At 35.0% G+C, this 21,616-nt stretch overlaps 1 long non-coding RNA gene and 1 other non-coding gene across 2 annotated transcripts in view; both read right to left on the bottom strand.

Moving 5' to 3' along the window:
• LOC141571117 (uncharacterized) overlaps positions 1 to 20,433 on the bottom strand; it is a 191,590-nt gene extending 171,157 nt beyond the window's left edge. The window contains exon 1 of the long non-coding RNA XR_012495713.2: positions 20,290 to 20,433. This is a non-coding gene — a long non-coding RNA (uncharacterized LOC141571117). The remainder of the gene's footprint in view (positions 1 to 20,289) is intronic.
• On the bottom strand, positions 10,800 to 10,906 carry LOC141571384 (U6 spliceosomal RNA). The gene has a single exon (XR_012496134.1). It is a non-coding gene; the product is annotated as a U6 spliceosomal RNA (small nuclear RNA).
• Positions 20,434 to 21,616: the final 1,183 nt, after the last annotated feature.

Here is a 21,616-nt window from a genome sequence, read left to right on the forward strand (position 1 = left end):
ATAATAAGCTTATATTGACAAATCATAATTATTCAAAGCCCATAGTCCATTATGGTTCACTCTTCATGTTATACATGCTATTCGTTTGAACAAATGTATGACATGAACCCATCATTATATAGGTTGGTGCAAAAGTAATTATGGTTTAAAAGGTTAAAAATAATTGCAAAAACCACAATTACTTTTGCGCCAACCTAATAGTATCATACAGAGTATTTTCACTGCCCTAAAAATCCTCTGTGCTTCACCTATCCATCCCACCCACCCCTTTCCCAACCTCTGACAACCACTGATCTTTGTACTGTTTCTGTAATTTTACCTTTTCCAGAATGTCACGTAGTTGAAATATTTTGCCCATTTTTAAATAAAGTTGTTTGGTTTTTATATTGCTGAGTTTTCAGAGTTATTTGTGTATTTTGGACAATAGTTCTTTATCAGATGTGTCTTTCGCAAATATTTTCTCCCTGTCAGTGGCTTTCCTTCTCATTCTCTTGACATTGTCTTTCAAAGAACAGAAGTTTTTAATTTTAATTCAGTTCAGCTTATCAATTATTTTATGGATGGAAACTTTCTTGGTGTATTTACCATAGCTCGTAATGACTTTTCATATTGTCATTTTGCATTATCTAGGTTTTCTCCTGTGTTATCGTCCAGGCATCTTAGTTTTGCATTTTAAACTGATTTACTATGATTCATTTTGAGTTAACTTATGTGGATTCTATTTTTTTTTTTTGCATATAAATGTCCAGTTGTTTTTAGTACCAGTGATTGAAAAGATTATTTTTTCTCCATTGTACTGCCTTTGCTAGTTTATCAAAGATCAGTAAACTATATTTATGTAAGTCTATTTTTGGGCTCACTATTTTGTTTCATTGATCTATTTGTCTATTCTTTCACCAATACCATACTGTCTTGATTAGTGTAGATATACAGTACAGTCATGTGCTGCCTAATGATATTTTAGTTAAAGACAGACCACATACATGACTGCAGTATCACATAGCCTAGGTGTGTGGTAGGATATACCCTAGGCTTGTGTAAGGATACTCTATGAAGTTTGCACAAGGACAAAATTGCTTAACAATGCATTTCTCAGATTGTCTCCTCAAGGTAAGTGGCACGTGACTGTATATCTTGAAGTCAGGTAGTGTCAGCCTTCTGACTTTGTTTTTTCTCCTTCAATAATGAGTTGGCTATTCTGGGTCTTCTACCTCTCCATATAAATTTTAAAATCAGTTTGTCAATACTCACAATATAACTTGCTGGGATTTTGATTGAGATTGCATTGCATATGGGTCAAGTTGGAGAACTGATATCTTGACAATATTGAATCTTCCCATCTATGAACATGGAATATCTCTCCATATATTTAGTTCTTCTTTGATTTCATTAATCAGTTTTGTTGTTTTCCTTATACAGATTTTGTACATATTTTGTTAGATTTATAGCTAAGTATTTCATTTTTTGAGTACTAATATAAATGGTAATGTGTTTTTAATTTCAAATTTCATTTGTTCATTACCGATATATAAGAAAGTGAGTGACTTTTGCATATTAACTTTATATTCTGCAACCTTGTTATAATTGCTTATTAGTTCCAGGAGGGGTTTTTTGTTTGTTTGTTTTTTCTGTTGATTCTTTCAGATTTTCTACACAGATGATCAAGTTATCTCCAAACAAAGATAATTTTATTTCTACCTTCCCAATCTATATACCTTTTCTTTGCTTGTCTTGTCATATTACATTATCTAAAACTTTCAGAACAATGTTGAAAAACAATGGTGAGAAAGGACATCCCTGCCTTGTTCTTGATATTAGTGGAAAAAGTTGGAGGTTCTCACCATTAAGTATGATGTTAACTATAGGTTTTTTGTAGATATTCTTTATCAAGTTGATGAAGTTCCCATTTAGTCCAAGTTTTCGGAGAGTTTTATCATGAAAGAATGTTGAATTTTTTCAAATGCTTTTTCTTCATCTATTGATATGATCATGTCGTTTTCAGCCTGTTGATGTGATGGATTACATTAATTGATCTTCAAATATGAAACTATACTGCATACCTGGGATAAATCCCACTTGGTCATGGTGTTTAATTCATTTTACAAATTGTTGGATTTGAGGATTTTTGCTAATATTTTGTTGAGGATATTTTGCATCTATGTTCATGAGAGACATTGGTCTATAATTTTCTTTTAATGTGTTTGTCTACTTTTTGTATTGGGTAAGACCAGCTTTGTACAATGAGTTAGGATGTATTCCCTCTGCTTCTATCTTCTAGAAGAGATTGGAGAGAATTGGTACAATTTCTTCCTTAAATATTTGGTAGAATTCACCAGTGAAACCATCTGGACCTGGAGTTTTCTGTTTGGGGAAGTTATTAACTATGGATTCCATTTCTTTACTAGCTATAGGCCAATTCAGATAGTTAATATCTTCTTGTATGAGTTTTGATAGATTGTGCCTTTTAAAAAATTGGTCCACTTCATCTAGTTTATCACTTTGTGGACATAGATTTGTTCATAGTATTCCTTTGCCTTTTGATGTCCATGGGATCTGTAGTGATGTCCCATTTTTTATTTGTGCTACTAGTAATTTGTCTTCTCTTCCCCCGCCCCCTTAATCTGGCTAGGTTTTTATCAATTTTATTGATCTTTTCACAGAACCACCTTTTGATTTCATTGATTTTCTCTACTGATTTCCTGTTTTCAGTTTCATTAATTTTTGCTTTAGTTTTATTTTATTAATTTTATTCTGCTTATTTTATATCTAATTTGCTTTCTTTTTACTAGTTTATTAAAGTGGAAGCCTAGATTATTGACTTTTGAACTTTCTTCTTTTCTAGTATATACATTAAATGCTGTAAATTTCCCTTTAAGCCCTCCTTTTGTACATTCCACAAATTTTATTAAGTTGTATTTTCATTTTCATTTAGTTCAAAATATTTTAAAATTTCTCTTGAGATATCTTCTTTGACCCACATGTTATTTAGAAGTACATTGTTTAATTTCCAAGAATTTGGGGATTTTCCAGCTATCTTTCTGTTATTTATTTATAGTTTAATTCCATGATTGTCTGAGAATAGACACTGTATAATTTCTATTTGAAATTTGTCAAGATGTGTTTTATGGTCTAGAATGTGGTCTTTCTTGGTGAATGATCCATGGAGCTTGAGAATATGTAATCTGCTCTTTCTGAATGAAGTCTATAGACGTCCATTATATCAATTTGATTAATGGTGCCGTTGAGTTCAACTCTGCCCTTACTGATTTTCTGCCTGTTGGATCTATCAGTTTCTGGTAGAGGCATGTGAAAACTTCTAACCATAATAGTGGATTCATCTGCTTTTTCTTGCAGTTCTATCAGTTTTGCCTCATGTATTTTGACAGTCTGTTGTTAGGCACATACACATTAAAGATTGTTATGTCTTGTTGGAGTATTGACCCTTTATCATCATGTACTGTCTCTCTTTATCCCCGACAATGTTCTTGCTCTGAAGTCTGCTCTGTCTGAAATTAATACAGTGACTACTGCTTTCTTTTGATTAGTATTAGCATGATATATTTCTCTTTATGCCTTTATGGTCAATCTATATGTGTCTTTATGTTTATTAAAGTGTGTTTCTTGTGGATAACCTATAGCTGGGTCTTTGTTTTTTATCTACTCTGGCAATCTCTGTCTTCTAATGGCTGTATTTAGGTATTGAAGTTTAAAATAGTTATTGATATTGCTGGATTAATGTCTACTATATTTGTTAATGTTTTCTATTTGTTGCCCTTGTTTTTTATTCCTATTTTTGTCTTCTATACTTTCTCCACTGTTTGCGATTTTAATTGAGCATTTTATGTGATTTCATTTTCTGTTTCTTAGCATGTTGATTATACTTTTTTTTTTTTTACTTTAAGTTGTTGCCCCAGAGTTTACAGTATGTATTTACAACTAATCCAAGTTCACTTTCAAATAACACTATACGACTCCACAGGTAGTGTCACTATTAAAATTTTACCATATTTTACAGTGGAGTTTTCTCTCTCTCTCTCTTTCTCTGTCTCTGTCTCTCTCTCTCTGTCTCTCTGTCTCTCTCTATATATATATAAAACATATATATTACATGTATATATTACATATGTAATTACATATCACACACACATACATACATATATATATATATATATATATATATATATATACTTTTTTTAAATTTTCTATCTTATCCCTCAAATGATTTAAGGTAGCTTATAACTTTTCAGATAATGCTATAACACATTGTGCAGAAACTGCACAAAAAGGATACTTTTCAAAAGCTTCATAAAACATATGGATTATACCAATGCACACTCAAAGCCAATCTGCACTCTTATCTATCATTGTAGGTGATTCTCCCCTATTGCAAGTCCTGCAAGGAACAGCTGTCACCCAGATGTTCTCATCTCTCATTGGGCCTCAAATGGCTGTGGATTTGCACAGAAAATAACAAGTGCTTCTCTGTGGTCATCATCCCTCAGCAAATACTGAGAAAGAACTAAGCTGCCTTTGATGTCTTTCTGTCCCCCATGCCTCTTTCCTCTCTCCTGATCCCCCACCCTTATTCCTCTCTATCAATGAGTCCATGCTATAACAGGGTCATTCTTGTGCTCATTAGGTTGTTAAATGATCCCTGCCAAAATGGTAAGTAAACTATGAAGTATGGTGTTGATCAGAAAGAGCATGGATTTGAGCCCAACTCTGCCATTATTATTTGGCAAATCACTAAACTTCTTTGCTTCCCAATGTTTTCATTTATAATAAGGTTCATGATAGGACCTCATAAAATAATTAAAATGCTTAAATGTTAAGATCAAGTTAATATCCATGACTCAGCAGACCCAAGTTTGGATCTCAGTTCCACCTTGAGCTCATAACTCAGGCTCTCTGAACATCAATTTCTTCTTCAGCAGAGTGGAGAAAACAATACTTATTTCACAATAGTGTTGTTATGATAAGACAGCAATACAAAATGCCTCACTCATAGCTAATCCTGAAGGAATATTAGCTCCTGTCCCCTTTCCTGGTAATTATAGATTTTCAATAATAATGCCATAAGATATGAGTCTCATAGAAATCACTGCATTTTAGATGAGAATTCCAGTGGATTACAGCTTTTAGGCTCAACAGAATCAACTATAAGGGTAAAATGGCAGTTAGTGAAGACTGAATTTTATGGTAGAGAACTATGCTCCTATTATCACAACCTACAAATCAATATTTCATTAAATCTAAAGTGTTGTCCTGCTTTCCACATATTCCCAGGCATCTTGATCATCTACATTTCCATGTATGAAAATGCCCATGATTTCACACATCTAGAAATGGCTGTACAAATATTCCTCACCCATCATGAACTACTCAGCATATCCACTCAGGTCTTTGCCAATCTGTCTATTGATTCTTATGTCTCTAGCACTAATCACAGTTCCCAGCATAAAATATTGTTCTATTAATATTTACTGAATTAATAATACACCTGATAAGCCCTAAACCTGGTTAAGCACAATGCCTGATTTAATCCTTACAACACTATAAAACATGTATGACCATTCCTAAATAACATATCAGTACACCAAGGCTCAGAGTGTTGTTGACTATTCAAATTCCTGTCAGAGGTGGCAGAGACGGGAATTTAAGTCAGGCTTGTTTGTATAGGTGATATGGAGATAAAGGTTTAACAACCAGCTGTCTGAGAAACAAAAGCCTGATTTGTAGCATATGCCAATTTCCATAGTGTAAACATTTCCACCACTGTCAATTTTAAGGTACCAAAGTAATATCAACAGGTTCACAAAATTTAACAATTGGCTCTTGCAAACAGCTACAAGTTGGCTCCACCACTAGTTTCACTGCAAGTTTAGGGTGTTTTCAACTAAGCTAAGGCTGTTAGTAAGGCTGTTCATACTGTCTTGTTGGCTGAGGATCCCACTAATAGCTAGAATACAATCACCCCCTGTAACCTTTGCCTGTTGACGACCTCTGTATTCCAGACTATTTTGCAGCTGGTCATATTACTGACAAATCCACTTATCAGGAATGTTCTTCCTTCCCCAAAGACCAGCCATCCACTTCTGCTTTTAGACATGAATTAGGCAGAACGGAAAATTTTAAAGTAACAGACCCTAAATACTCCATTTTTCTGACTTCCCTCCTCAAAAAAAGCAAAAAAAATAAAAATATAAAAAGAAAAGAAAAGCAATACCTTATTGGAAATGTATCAGGGAGAACTTCTGTACAGTTGTTTTGTGACAGGAATGGCAGTTGATAAGTTGTGTTCGTGTCGAAATAACAATGTTATTACGTGAAGCTGCTTATCATTAGTGTATTCAGGCGGAAAAAATGTTTAGAAAAACTCACCGAGTCCTCAAAGTTTTCTCGGGATTGTCTAGGATGACATGGACTGCTAGCAGACTCTACACAGGATGATTAGAGGGGAAGCTTTTGGCACTCTTAAAAACTCTCACGTTATTTTCTCCCTTGGGAAGCTGCTCAAGAACATGTTGTATTGGGAGTGCAAAGCCGCCAGGTCACTGGAATCATTTCTTTGTGACTTGGGGATTTCTCAGAGCCAGAAATGTTATCCAAGCTTCATCCCTGTGACTGAGGAAAATTGTATCAGCTGCTCACAGGATACCAGATCTCAATACAACATCTATTTAAGCAATGCCCTGGATGGCAGATGTTGGAGCCTGGTTACTGGACGCATGTGCAACTCCATGTACTGAAACCTGGTTTATTCTCTCTAGCTTACTAGTAAAAGTTTGAAAAAAAAATTAGGGAAAAGATCGTGTTAGAGTAACATGACTGTCAGGAAGAAAAGTGGTGCTGTTTATGTGCACTTATGGAAATACTAGTTGGGTACATATGGTTTTGAGTGCATATGGGTAAAGTCACACATGACTCGGATGAAAGAAGACAAGCAATGGGTGAAGTGGAGTCTTCAGCTTAAGGTCAAGAGACGGTAGTCTTTTCCCAGCTCTATTATACTATCTAACTCTGTGGCCTGGAATCCTTACTTAGCTTTCTTTCCTTTTTAAAAATTTTCTTATCCTTAATTCTCTTAAGTAGAAACACAGGGCTTTGAAATCTATGGAGTAACTTCCTTTTTTTTCATTTCTAGATTCCAGGAGATGAAATTAAATAATGCTTTTATTTTCAAAAGTGGCTTGAATAAGACATATTTCACAGGAAACAAATAAAAAATATCGAAATAACTGCATTTTTGAAGAAACGTTATTAATTTAGGACTTAAGGAAAACCCCTATGATTTTTTTTTCCTTAACCAAAGCTTTATCCACATACATATGGATAAAGGTGAAAAAAATAAAATAAAACGCCAATCACCCAGATGGCTCTAAGTGTTTGATATCTGTCATCATACAGGCCAAACACCTGGATGATTGCATTCATTTTCACTATTTAGCCAGATGTTTAGAAATCATGGAAGTATGGCTTAGATAAAAAGTAGATGTTTTTATCCCAAAAGGCAGAATAGGGTGCAGTCAAAGGTAGAAGTAGAAGATGGGCAATTTCTCAGTGCCTTCTCCTTGTCAGACACTTTCCCTCACATTTTATTTATATTTAATCTTCATAAGGACAGTATGAGGCATTATTCCCAACTCACAGATAAGGAAACTGAATCGTAGGAACTTAAATTATTTGCCAATGTCACATATCTGAGAAGTAGTAAAGATGTGATCTGAATTTATTGTGGGGGAGAACTATTAGAAATGAATATATTCAGTTATAGGTAATAAAATTAAGGTCTGAGGAAGACAGAGTTGCTGCATAAATAATACAAGCATCCAAGTAGAACTAGAAGCAGACATAATGATTGTTATTATTGTTCATCTTAAGGACTTCTCAATCCAAGCTTGTAATAAGTGTCTCTGGAAGGAGTAAAAAAGAAAAAAATCCCAGGAGAACTGGTCCACTTTTGCACAGTTCTCTTCATTGCACCACACTGTCTTTGGCTCTAACCAGACTGTAAAATTAAACACAATTGCCTTATTAATTGTTTTACCTCCCTGGAGTTAGGAATTTTGGAAGATTCTGTACAAAGAATGTAACTTATTATATAAATGTATGCAAAATAGCATGCAAATATATGAGTAGTGGTTTTCTAGGGAGAAGATTCTGAAGACTGGGTTTTATAAATCCTTGTAAATAACCTGGGAGGTAAACTTCCCTCTATACAGAGCCAAAGCAAGTTGGCCCATCCCAAGGTTCTCAAGAATGTCTTGATCTTGGGAAAACAATGAATCACATTTTTCTCCTTTAAATGCCAAAGAATATAAATTCCTGAGCCCACAAGGAAAGAAAATCCAATGCACTACCTATAAGACTCTGCTCTTTTGTAAGGTAGATCTGATGAATCACAGTCAATGATCTGATCAGACACTGGAAAACACAGGAAGATACTGCAAAGAGCAGAACTGGTTAACCTTTTAGAGAATTGTTCATGGGCAAAGATATTCCACATTTTCCAAGATAGTAAGCAGGAGAGGAGACTGATCCTTGTGAGGTTACCCTACTTGGCTCTCACATTGAAAAAAAGATCATTTCTTGGGTCTTGAAGATTATCATGCAAACTCAGGAGGGCATATTTGGTCACAAGTTTACAATACTCCAGTTGCTGACCTACAGGTTAGGACACTGGGAAGAACATTCATTTTCTAAATAAATATAGGGATGAGAATTTACAGGGTAAGGAAATGGGGGTGAAGGAGGGCAGATGAGTGTATAAATGTTAGTTCCAGAATATGAGTGAATGGGTGGGAGATAATGCACCCTTTGGAAATAGCAAATGTTGAAACTTTTCAGAGAAGGAAATAAATCATAAAAGAATTTGGAATGCTCTTTATAGCTGAAGTGGAAGAAAATTAAATATCTTCAATAAGATTCTGGAGAGAAATTTTATGTAACTTTATTATTTAAATATTAGGAAAAAATGATCAAATCAGCCAAAATTCAACAGGGAATAATCTCTTTGGAAAATAGCACATACATATCGACAAATATTTAGGAGAAAATGAAAGACTATGGAGACAAATTATGTGTCTCTACAGTGGGACGCTTTCTGACCTACCCCCACCCAGAGGCAGATGCTGAAAATGTTCAACACTTAAACAGAGCCCTGCCCTGAGCCAATTCAATACAAACTGAGAATTGTTTTAGAGGGGTCATCCTCCCTAATTGACGGTGTCCAGAAGTTTTCTTGCTGCCCTCATAGGGGTGTCTGATATGATTGCCTGGGGTTGTCCTAAGCTAATAATAAAAATGGCTAAAATGCACAGAGGATTCTGCTTGTGCAGTTATCTTTCTAAATACTTTACATACGTGATCTTATTTAAATCTCAAACAACCCTCTAAGATAGATATTGCTGTCACACTTAAGGATGAGTAAGGGAAGTTTCAGTAAAAGGTTAAGTAACTTGCTCCAGGACACTCAGCTAGTAAGCGACAGAGCGAGTGAACAAAAGCTCATGCTAGTCACCACTACATAGGACTGCGATAAAGTTTCATATGCCATCCCACCTAGTACAGGCTCACATTTACTCAGTTATAAACTACACTAATTTCCCCAGAGTGTTTGATCCTCCAAGTTGACCAGGGTCTCCTCCCCACAGGGTTTATACATTTGTCACTGTACATACCAAGAACAAAAAGGTTACACAAATCAGCCAAAACCATGGACCTATCATCTACCTGACCATACATATCTTGCTCCAACCTCAAGATTGGTCCTCTGAGATGCAGAGCCAACAGGATCATGCCAGAGTACCCTTTATCCCTTGGCACTGTCATTTAGAATTTTGTCATCTTGCATCAAGCCCAACCATATAAGGGTATGTCTTCTTCCTCCTATAAGCCCTACCACTTCTTGATAATTAATTCCCCATTCCCCAATGAACACAATTTATGGCCAAGTAGGTCTCAAGCTGAGAACGCAAAGTTTCTGTCATGTATAAACCCACTATTCATATGACAGCTAAAATAGCAAAGTGCTTATTTAATTCCTCAATCCAGGACACGACACACTTGCATCAACTTATGGAAACACTTAGCCATTAGGGTGGTCTTGTTTCTTTCTAGATCAAGCCCCTCAAGCCCCACATTTCTCTCTCTGTGTGAAGTCTCCAGGTTTCGGAGACAAACCATTAGAAGCAAAGAAAATAAAATACTTTAAAAAATAGCAATTCAGATACAGAAGTAGATCAACCCCTACTTCAAAAAACCTAAATCTAAAAATAAAAAATTAAACTGACATTAAGGGAGACTAGCCAGCAGAATGCACAAAAAGGTCATAAGAGAGCTGGGTGATAAATGCAATTCGAACTCCTCTAATCCTTTGACTGTTTACACATGAACCCATTAGCCTTGCTGATTATCTATCTATACCATTTTTTTTTTCCAAAAACTTCATTAAAAACCATGTTTATACAGAAAACCACACAGGTCAGAAATTTACCAATGAATTTTTACAAAGTGAACACCACTGTATAACTAGTATCCAGACCAAGAAACAGACAATTCCAGTACCAAAGAAACCCCTCATAGCACTAGCCAGTCACTTACCCACTCATGCTCTGCCCAAGGATAACTACTTTCTTGTGACTTCATTATTTTTTCAATTGTTTATTTTTTTTAGTTACAGTTGACATTCAATATTATTTTATGTTAGTTTCAGATTTATAGTATAGCATATAGACATTCATATAATTTATGCAGTGACACCCCCCTCCCCAGTAGTCTAATACACCTCTGGCACTATAAGAAATATGGAATGCTTCATGAATTTGCATGCAGTCTTTGCGCAGGAACCATGCTAATCTTCTCTGTATTGTTCCAGTTTTAGTATATCTGCTGCCAAAGTGAACACTCTCCTGTGACTTCTTAAATGGAGATTTGTTTTGCATGTCCTTAAACTTTACATATATAGAATCATGCATTCTGTACTATTTTGTATGGCAGTCTTTTTTTTTACTCAACATTATATTTCTCAGTCATCCATGCTGTTATAATGTATTGTACTTCTATTCATTATTTTCTGTATAGTATTCCATATGAATATACCATGATTTATGTATTCTATTGTAGATTGATATTTGAGTTGAGTTTTAATTATTACACATGCACTCAATGCCCAATTAATGTGCATGACATTAAAAAAAATAAATGTATTTATTTACTTTTAAATTATAGTTGGCATATAGTATTATACTAGTTTCGGGTGTACAACATGATATGACATTTACATACCTTATGAAATGCTCATCATGATAAGTCTAGCAACATTCCGTCACATTACAAATTTATTACAATATTATTGGCTATATTCCTATGCTGTACATTACATCTCCATAACTTATTTTATAGCTGGAAGTTTGTACTTTTGTACTTCTTAATCCCTTCACCTTTTTCATCTATCCCTCTACTGCCTTCCCCTCTGGCAACGATTAATTTGCTCTCAGTCTTTATGAGTCTCTTTCTGTCTTGTTTTCTTTGCCCATTTCTTTTGTTTTTTAGATTCCATATATGAGTGACATCATACAGTATTTGTCTTTCTCTGTTTGACTAACTTTACTTAGCATAAAACCCTCTAGATCCATCAAGGTTGTTGCAAATGAAAAGATTTTGTTCTGTTTTATCACTGAGTAAAATTCCATGTACGTACACCACAATTTCTTTATCCATTCAGCTACCGATGGATATCTTGGCTACTGTAGGTATAAGCATACCTCATTTTATTGTGCTTCACTTTATTGTGCTTCACAGATAATTGAGTTTTTCACAAATCGAAGGTTTGTGGCAAACTTATGTCCAGCAAGTCTATTGGTACCACTTTTCCAACAGGCTCAGATTATGGTTAGCATTTGTAGCAATAAAGTATTTTTAAATTAAGGCATGCACATTGTCTTTTTCAACATAAAGCTATTGCATACTTAATAGACTATGCTATAGTGTAAACATGACTTTTATATGCACTGAAAAACTAAAATATTCATGTGACTCACTTTATTGTAATATTTGCTTTATTGTGTGGTCTGGAAATGCATCAGTGATATCGCCAAGGTATGACTGTAATGCTGCAATTAACATAGGGGTGCATGTATCTTCTCAAATTAGTGTTTTTGTTTTCCTCAGATAAATACACAGAAGTGGAACAGCTGGATCATATGGTAGTTCTATTTTTAATTTTTGAGACATTGCCACACTGTTTTTCATCATGGCTGCCCCAGTTTACAATCCCACAAACAGTGCGCAGAGGTTCCCTTTTCTCCACATCCTCGCCAACACTTATTCTTCATTGTCTTTTTTATAATAGCCATTCTGACAGTTGTGAGGTGATATCTCATTGTGGTTTTGATTTGTATTTCCCTGATGATTGATGATGCTGAGCATCTTTTTGTGTGTCTTTTGGCCATCGGTATGTCTTTGGAAAATGTCTATTCAGATCCTCTGCCAAATTATTAGTCAGATTATTTTGTTGTTATTTTTTTTGATGTTGACTTGTATGAGAGCTTTACACATTTTTTAATATTAACCCCATATGAGATACATCATTTGCAAATATCTTTTCCCATTCAATGGGTTGCCTTTTCATTTTGTTGATGGGCTTTTCTTGCCTTTGCCCAAGGAGACATATCTAAAAAAATATTGCTGAGACCAATTTCAAAGATTTTGTCATATGTGTTTTCTTATAGGTTTTTTTTTTTGTTTGAGATTTTGAGTCTTACATTTGAGTATTTAATCCACTTTGAATTTATTTTGGTATATGTTGTAAGCAAGTGGTTTAGTTTCAATTTTTTTTTTTTTTGCATGTATCTGTCCAGTTTTCCCAACATCATTTCTTGAAGAGACTGTCATTTCTCCATTGTATATTCTTGCCTCCTTTGTCATAGATTAATTGACCATATAAGTTTGGGGTTATTTTGGGCTTCTATTCTGTTCCGTTGATCTATGTGTCTGTTTTTGTTCCCATACCATGCTGTTTTGATTACCATGCCTTGTAGTATAGTTTGATATGACGTAAAGTGGTACCTCCAAATTTGTTCTTTTTTCTCAAGATTGCTTTGGCTATACAGGGTTTTCTGTGGTTCCATATGCATTTTAGGATTAGTTGTTCTAGTTTTGTGAAAAAAGCCATTGGTATTTTGATAAGGATTGGATTGAATCTGTAGATTGCTTTGGGTAATACGGACATTTTAATGATATTAATTCGTCCAATTCATTAGCATATTATGCCCTTCCATTTATTTGTGTCATCTTCAATTTCTTTTATGTTTTATATTTTTCAGAGTACAGGTCTTTTACCTTATTTATTAAATTTATTATTAGTTATTTGATTCTTTTTCATACACCTGTAAATGGGATTGCTTTCTTAATTTCTATTTCTGATAGTTTGTTATTGGTGTATAATAATGCAATGGATTTCTGAATACTAATTTTATATCCTGCTACTTTACTGAATTCATTAGTTCTAAAAGTTTTGTGTGTGTGTGTGTGTGTGTGTGTGTGTGTGTGTGTGTGTGTAATCTTTAGGGTTTTCTATTTATAGTACCATGTCAACTACAAGTAGTGACAGTTTTACTTCTTTGGTTCTAATTTGGATGCCTTTTATTTCTTTTTATTGTCTGATTGCTGTGATTAGGACTTAAATACTATGTTGAATAAAAGAAGTGAGAGCAGAAATCCTTGTCTTGTTCGTGATCTTAAAAAAAGAAAAAGTTTCAGCTTTTCACCATTGAGTATGTTAGCTGTGGTTTTGTCATACATGGCTTTTATTATGTTGTGGTATGTTCCCACTATACTCACTTTGTTGAGAGTCTTTATCATAAATGGGTGTTGAATTTTGTCCAATTTTTTTAATGCATTTATTGAGGTGATCATATGTTTATCATATCAATTAATTTGTAGAAATTAAGCCATCCTTACATCCCTGGAATAAATCCCACTTGATCATGATGTACAATCCTTTAAATGTATTGTTGAATTTGGTTTGCTAATATTTTTTTGACAATTTTTGCATGTATCTTCATCAGAGATATTGACTTGCAATTTTTTTTTTTTTTTGTAGTATATTTGTTTGGTTTTAGTATCAGGTTAATAATCCGTTTAATACGAATATATAAAACACCATAATTACTTGATAATTATTTATCCTTTATGATAAAGAATTTTAAAACGTGAAGCATTTCCATTAATACTTTTAGCCAGGCTGGCTGAAGAAAAACAGAAGAAACAGATTCTTTGACCCTGTGTTTTTCTCCCACTCTGAGGGCTGACTCCTTGTTCTGAACATTGTACTGTTTTCTACTATAGTCCCATTCCAGATTTTCATTTGGACAGGAAAATCTAACACAAAACTAGAGCCTCTCTCCTGACAGAGAAGTGTTTCTGTTCTCTTCAATTACTGTCTTCCAATATGTAATAATAATTGGATGAAGTTTCTTCCATTGATAAATATGTTGCTCAGCTATACAATAAAAAATGGTTACTAGATTTTTTTCCTATTGGATACGTTGATAGTATAAAGGGGTCAAGTCAGCCATAGAAATCTTTAAAACTTTGATTTAGCTTGTGATTTATTTGATAAGGTCACAATGCCGGATGGTTGCAGATTGTCATCCCGAGGTGGCTTTCCACATTTTCTCTCTCCATCCCCACAGCTTATGAATCATTTAATTATTCTCCTATTAGTCCAATTCCTTGGAATCCTTCTTAATACAGCTCTTTGGGTAGCTCCTAATAATTTGTCAAATTAGGTACACCAAATGAAAATCTTTGCCAGGAACTCTAAACCCAAATGATAAAATAGTCCTGGCACTGAAAATAATTCAGTGTAGACATAAGTTAATATGTGCATTCTTCTTATGTTTTCAGATCTAGTTGAGAATGGGAAATAATAGAAAATGGTGGTAGAAATGTGGAGCTATTAAAAATAAAGGAGATAGTCTAGGTAGGGAGGAAACAGCTGGGGACCTGTTAGTGATCAGAGTAAGTAAATAGCCATAGTGCGTTAAAGAGGTTATTAAAATCTACATTCTAAGCAGCAGCTGAGTATACATTGGAAGAGATAAGATTAGATACTTCGGAAATGACCTAGGATAATCATAGATAAGAGAAAATAATTTAAAACAGTATTTAGAAAACCGGAATTAAAATAGTTAAACGATTTAGAGGATTATATTAGGTTGGTGCAAATATAATTGTGGTTTAAAAAATTAAAAACGATTGCAAAAACAGCAATTACTTTTGCACCAACCTAATATTTAGGGATTATTTATTTATTCCTTTAGCAACTTTATAAATTATGGTATTTCAAAATTATAAGTGGAAAATACCTAATTAGGTTTAATTTATAAATTAAAAATTGTGCTTTCAAGGAATAAGATATATAGACCAGTTCAGTGAATTTAGGTAACAATAAAACATTAGAGAAGAAATTTTCTACAAGAATTGTCTTTAAAAACAGCATTCAAAATAATTTATGTATATACTCCAATGCAGGGAGGTAGAAAATAGCAGTCCACTCCTTAAGTGTGGGTTGTGCTTAGTGGCTTTCTTCCAAAGAGGACAGTAAAAGGGGTGGGAGTGGAGGCATGGTGAGTATCTTTGCAGTGAAGGAACCTGACAAACATGACCTCCATCAGGTGATGAAGGTCAACATCAATAGTGATACGTCATATGGACAGTATATACTCTTGATATGATGTGATGAGAATAGCATTTTACCTCAGTGGTTTTCCTCTCCGAAATCCATAACCTAATTCTAATCATGAGAAAAACATCACACACATCACAACTGAGGCACATTCTACAAAATACCTGATCAGAACTCCTCAGAACTGTGAATTCAAGATCATCAGAAACCAAGAAAACCCGAGAAACTCTCATAGACAAAAGAAGCCTAAGGTGACACCATAACTAAATACAACGTAATATTCTCGATAGGATCCTGGGGCAGGGAAAGGTCATTAGGTAAAAACTAAGAAAATCTAAATGAAGAATTTAGTTCAAAATTATGTATCAATATCAGTTCATTAATAGAAAATATACCATAGTATTGTCAGATGTTGATAATAGGTGAAACTGGGTACAGTGCATATGGAAACTTTCTGTCCTATCTTCGCAATGTTTATGTAAATCTAAAACAACTTTAAAACGACTGTGTATTTTAAAGAAAAAAATAAACAAACAGCAAGTCCCCTTTTTGATGATGTAAACATCACAGCTGTATACAGGGATTCGCAGTATGACGCCCTGGAACAACTTAACACAGAATCGTGTGGGCTTTCTTCTCTGAAAGTCTTTAAAGATAAGTTGTGCCATCTTCTCTCTCAGAATTGTTTAGGTCTACTGTTGTCTTAGGACACGCAGATTGGAATCAATAAGCTCTGTTCCCTTCTGGCTGTATTTTCATGATTCTATAGTTTATTTAATGACATTGGATATAAGTTACCTCTGAGTAAACATAATTTCTACTCTTATTAACATTCTCACAGAGGCCTAATTTCTTTCAGACTTGAATCCTATGTTTGCGTGATAGTAGTATAAAAAAAGCATTATTTTCATTGAGATATACCAAATGCTTTACTTCCTCCAGCAGTACAAGGGAGACACGCTTGTCTGGCATGGTTTCTTTCCAAATAATTTTTATAATGACTGCTTCTCAGCACTTAGTTATTTCCCAGGTGTTGGCAAATTAGTACTAAGGCTTACACAAAGTTCTCGTGACTCCTCTCTAAAATACACAGATACATCAATATGATGAACAAATCCTAAATGTTAACTTTTATGTAAATATTCCCCTCCCATAATTATGTGAGGCCTGGTGCTTATCTACATTTATCTCTAATGTAACATTCTTTTGTTTAAGTCTCTAAACAAGATTAGAAAAGTGGTAGGGAAATAAGATATCTCTTTTGGAGCCGTAAATAAAAGACTGAAACTAGGCTATAAAAACACCAAGATAGAGTTTTTTTTAGTATGTAGGACTTAATATATTATCTCATTCATTGTAACCTCTACACTTATTTCTTTGTACACTACCCATCGATCAAAAACTGTATGTACATATTTTTTTAAAAAAAAACAATATCATAATTAGCCTGCATCATCTAAGTTTCATTCAAGCTAAAGCTCTCACAGTATTTTAAGGCAAGCTGCTCTCAGGGAAGGTCATGTTTCATAGCTTCATTATAGTTAGAACACGCCTTGAATGCTTAATAAACTTCAGATAATAAGATCAGTATACTTTGCAGAAGGAGCAAGTAGATGAACCATGTAAAGATTTGGCTAAATGAGGGAGACTGGAGGTCCCCATATTTCTTCCTCTGTTTTCTGTAACCATTGTTGAATTTCCTTTCTTAGTGGACTGGCCAGGCTATGTTGTAAGACTGTAAATGAATCCCTTACTTGCCCTTGAACTTGCTAAGCTCTCCAACTTCTACTACTTTGTCTGGCAGGCAGTTTCACATCCAAATGACTTTCTGCAAGAAATAGGACCTCCTGATCAAGCAACACTGCCCTGTTATCTACTATTAGGCAAGCTTACTTCTGAAGACAGTGACTTGAGGCTTCTCTTGCTATTTCTCTTTTGATAAAGTTTTCAGCCTATAATAAGTAAAACGGGAGAGGCGAAGGAGAGGAGAAAGAGTTAAGTGGGGAAAAGAGAGAGAAAGAGAGGAGGAATGTTATAAAGATGGGTCAGTACCTAATTATAATTCAGGACACCAGCAATTTAATAAAAACAACTCCTCCAGAATGCAGCCATAAGGAAAGAGTTTCCACAATCTGTTCATCTGCATAATTAGTGATTGAGGACCTGGGAACAGTTGGAACATTGCTGAGGAAGGCCCAGGTCACATTATTGATAACATAAATAACAAAGATACAGATTTCCCCAAACTACAAACATCAGAATGTAACTAACAACAACCTAATGGGAGCACAGAAAACAAACAGAAAGCAGATAAACTCTGGAGCCGGGCAGGCAGAAGCCTGGAGTCAAGCACATCATTCATCAATCTAAATACCCTCGGGTTTCTTAGAGTCACCTAAAAGTAAGAAAACGGGAAATCCTCATTGGTGGTACTATCTGCAAGGATGTGTTACTACAGCTGTGAGTATGCACATTCCATGAGTCAGACATATAGTCGTTATGCTTTTACACAGGGGAACATAATTCATTTTGAAAAAAATTTGCATTGCTAAACTTAGTTATTTAATGGCACATTGGAGACCTAGAAAGTGAGTGCTGGAGGCACAGTCTGCATTTCAGAACTCAGCTAAATTCTATATAAGAGACTGATAAGGAGATTTAAAACCTTTAAAAATGAGTTAATTACTCATATCCATTATAAACGAATGTGCATTCTTATTACCAATTTGTGAAGAGCTGTAAGAAACGTGAGAGAAGGAGACATATCTGTCTTTTTACCGTCTGCATATCCAGCTCCCACCATAGGGCTGAGAAGACGGCACAACGAGAAGATATTTCTATAAGGCTGACTAGAGACAAATAAAGCAAAAATAAAGGAAGTTAAGAATCCCTTAACATTCTACCACCCAAATATTGTCATTGTTTTGGTGAGCATGAACTTTTATGCAGATGGAGATACAATACGTAAATAATTATTTTCAAACTAAGCATCAGCTACACAAACATTGTAGATACACAAATTGTGCAAGATCCGAGTTCCATATAAACCAGTTTAAGGTGTGTGTACACATAAACTATCAATGCTGGCAAATTTGAACCCTTCATGTCTTCAGATAGTGTGAGAGCTTCTTCACTGTGTGAACAAAGGACTGTATTTGAGCCCAAAGAATATGGGTGACAGCATAAGGGACAAGGAAAGAGTTTTCATTGCACATACCTTCGTCATGCACGACTGTCCCTAGGGTAAATATGTGAATAGTTTCAACTTCTAACAATAGAAGGGAAAACAGTCATAGTTTTTTAAAAGTGTATGTGTCTTATGCTTTAAGGCTTTAAAAACCACACACATACCTGTGGTTTTGAAATATCCTTAAGACCTCAGAAGGGACAATCCTGTCTGACTGCATGAATGAGATAAAAAGAAAGCCTGTCTTTTCAGTGGGAAATTAACCTGTTATGTAGAGTTCTAATAATTGTAAACTTGATCATGGAATTGAAGGTCTCTAAAGCGTATACCTACCATTATTCAAAAATTAGAAAGCAATAGGGGAACTTGTACTTTTTAAATAAAGTATCACAGCATTAGCACAATATGTATTACGAAATACATAGATTTTGTTAGTTTATTCAGCAAATATTTACTGAGTGCTACTACGTACCATATATTCCTCTAAGACCTGAAGTTATCAGTGAACAAGGCAGAAAAAATTTCCCTGCCCTCATCAAACTAAAGTCCATATGAATAAGTAAGCACACATCCTGCATTCCCAAAGAAACTTTTTGTATCTCCAATATGGCTTCCATGATTTGAAAATTATGTTGTCCCTACATTTAACTGACAACTGGTTCAGCACAATTGGAAGAAACCATTGAATGAACTCTTGTAGGGGGTGGGAAGTGAAATGTAGGAAGCCTCAAAGGCATAGAGCATCTAAAGTGAGCTTTTGTATAACCATAGAGAGTAAGATAAGGTTAGAAGTCATGTATACCCATAAATTATATCTGTTACAAAAGAATTTGAATCTAATGGACTATGGTCAGTATACCTTAGAAAACTCTAGGCTGTTTTTGCACTATTTTATTGGGTCATAGAAGATGACTTCGAGCACTGGTTTTAAGACTTTTGGAATTCACAGATAAAATTAAAACACAATGATAACAAAGGGACCTGGCACAGGGGTGTCAACTTTTAATGACCAATACAGACATTAAAAGTATTTTTAAAAATCAGAATAAATTAGAATCATTTCTAAGAAAGTACAGTTGGGATTTATTAACTGTTGTATTGGGAAAGGCTAAATTATGCTTTGGTAACAAATACTCTTCCCCTCCCCCCAATCTCAGCAGCTTAAACCAACATGCTGTATGTTCTTCACGGGTAGGCAGGAGTGGTCATCCCTTAGCAGTCAAGACTGAAGAAGCATTTGTTTAAAAAGTAAACTACTGTGTCAGAGAAAAAGGAGAGCTCTGGACAATCTTGCATCAACAATTAATGTTCCAGAAAAACACGCATCACTTCTCTCACAATTCATTCACCAGAACTCATCACATCACATGACCTAATTCATCCACAAAAAGGCCAAGAAGTACAAACTTACCATGTGCCAGGTGAGACGGAAATATCTGACAAGCAGCTTCTGTTTGATGAGCAACACTGATGAGTGCCATAGCATCACATGACAGTGTTCTTATTTTCTCAGTATGGACCAGTGAAAACTTGGTCTCATTCTTATGCAGATCAAAGTCAGCCTTTGAGAGAGAGAAAGAGAGGGAGGGGGAGGAAGAGAGAGAGAGAGAGAGAGAGAGAGAGAGAGAGAGAGAGAGAGAGAGAGAGAAAGAGAGAGAGAGAGAGAAGGTGGGGAGGGGGGAAGAAAGATAAATATTTATAGGACAAATAAAATTCTCTCTGGAAACTGAAACATTCTTGGGGGTACGTGCAAATTATCTCTAGATGCCACACAATGAAGAGGTAGCTAGTGAGGTTTGGCTTCTGTGACCAAAGGTGAACACCTCTGAGACCCCAGGTGCCAGGAGCGAGAGCACACAGGAAGGGGCAGTGCCTCAGTAGCATAGGTTCTTGCTCTTTCACTGAAAGACAATTTGCTTTAGCTGTCAACAACATCATGCTGTGTAACTTATTCTTAATCCACCCTCAAGGATGATTATTTCAATGTTAGCTTTGCACCCAAACATCTGAACAGGTCTGAGATGGCCCAGCAAAATCCAGCAATGTCATATTGACCCAAAAGGTTGCATAAGAAATGTAAAGAAGCTCAGTTTCCTGTGCAGTGTGCTCATTCGGTCACGGTTGTTTTATTCTGTGTTGTTGCTTTTCTTGTTGTTAATACATATGGCAAAACCAACCCCCAAAATTAAGTTACATCTCTTTGCTCAGCCATCCTATTGAGCTATGGGGCAGGGAAGTCTTACGCTGTTTTATGGAAATTCTGATTTTCAAAGTAATAAACAAATCTCACAGGAACCAGAAAGGAACTATTGGACCCATGCCACACACTCTGTGTGGGCTCAAGAAACTGTATTTGATGATGGCAAATTTCCTTTTCAAAAACACCCTCAAACAAAGCTTAAGTTCCAGAAATGTTTTCTGAGCCAGACTTGCAGCAAATTTTCCTTGGAGGGCCTAATGTAAGATGAAGAACAAATGGAATTAAGGTAGACTTGGTACCCAAATGAGGGAATAAGGGAGTGCAAACAAATGGGGACTGTGACTAGATTTAAGCCTTTGATACTATAATTCTGATAATGTAAATGATATAAATATAAATGTAAATAATAGTCAATTTAGTGGTGGGAAAAGGCCAGTGCTGCCATATAATAAAACATATATTTAGTAAGATAAATTAAATTTTAACATTCATGATAAAATTGTCAGAATGACATGAAATGAAATGTAAATCTGTTTCC

The sequence above is a fragment of the Rhinolophus sinicus genome, chromosome 16, assembly GCF_057876585.1.
Source record: "Rhinolophus sinicus isolate RSI-liver-muscle chromosome 16, RSI-T2T, whole genome shotgun sequence".
Classification (NCBI taxonomy): Eukaryota; Metazoa; Chordata; class Mammalia; order Chiroptera; family Rhinolophidae; genus Rhinolophus; species Rhinolophus sinicus.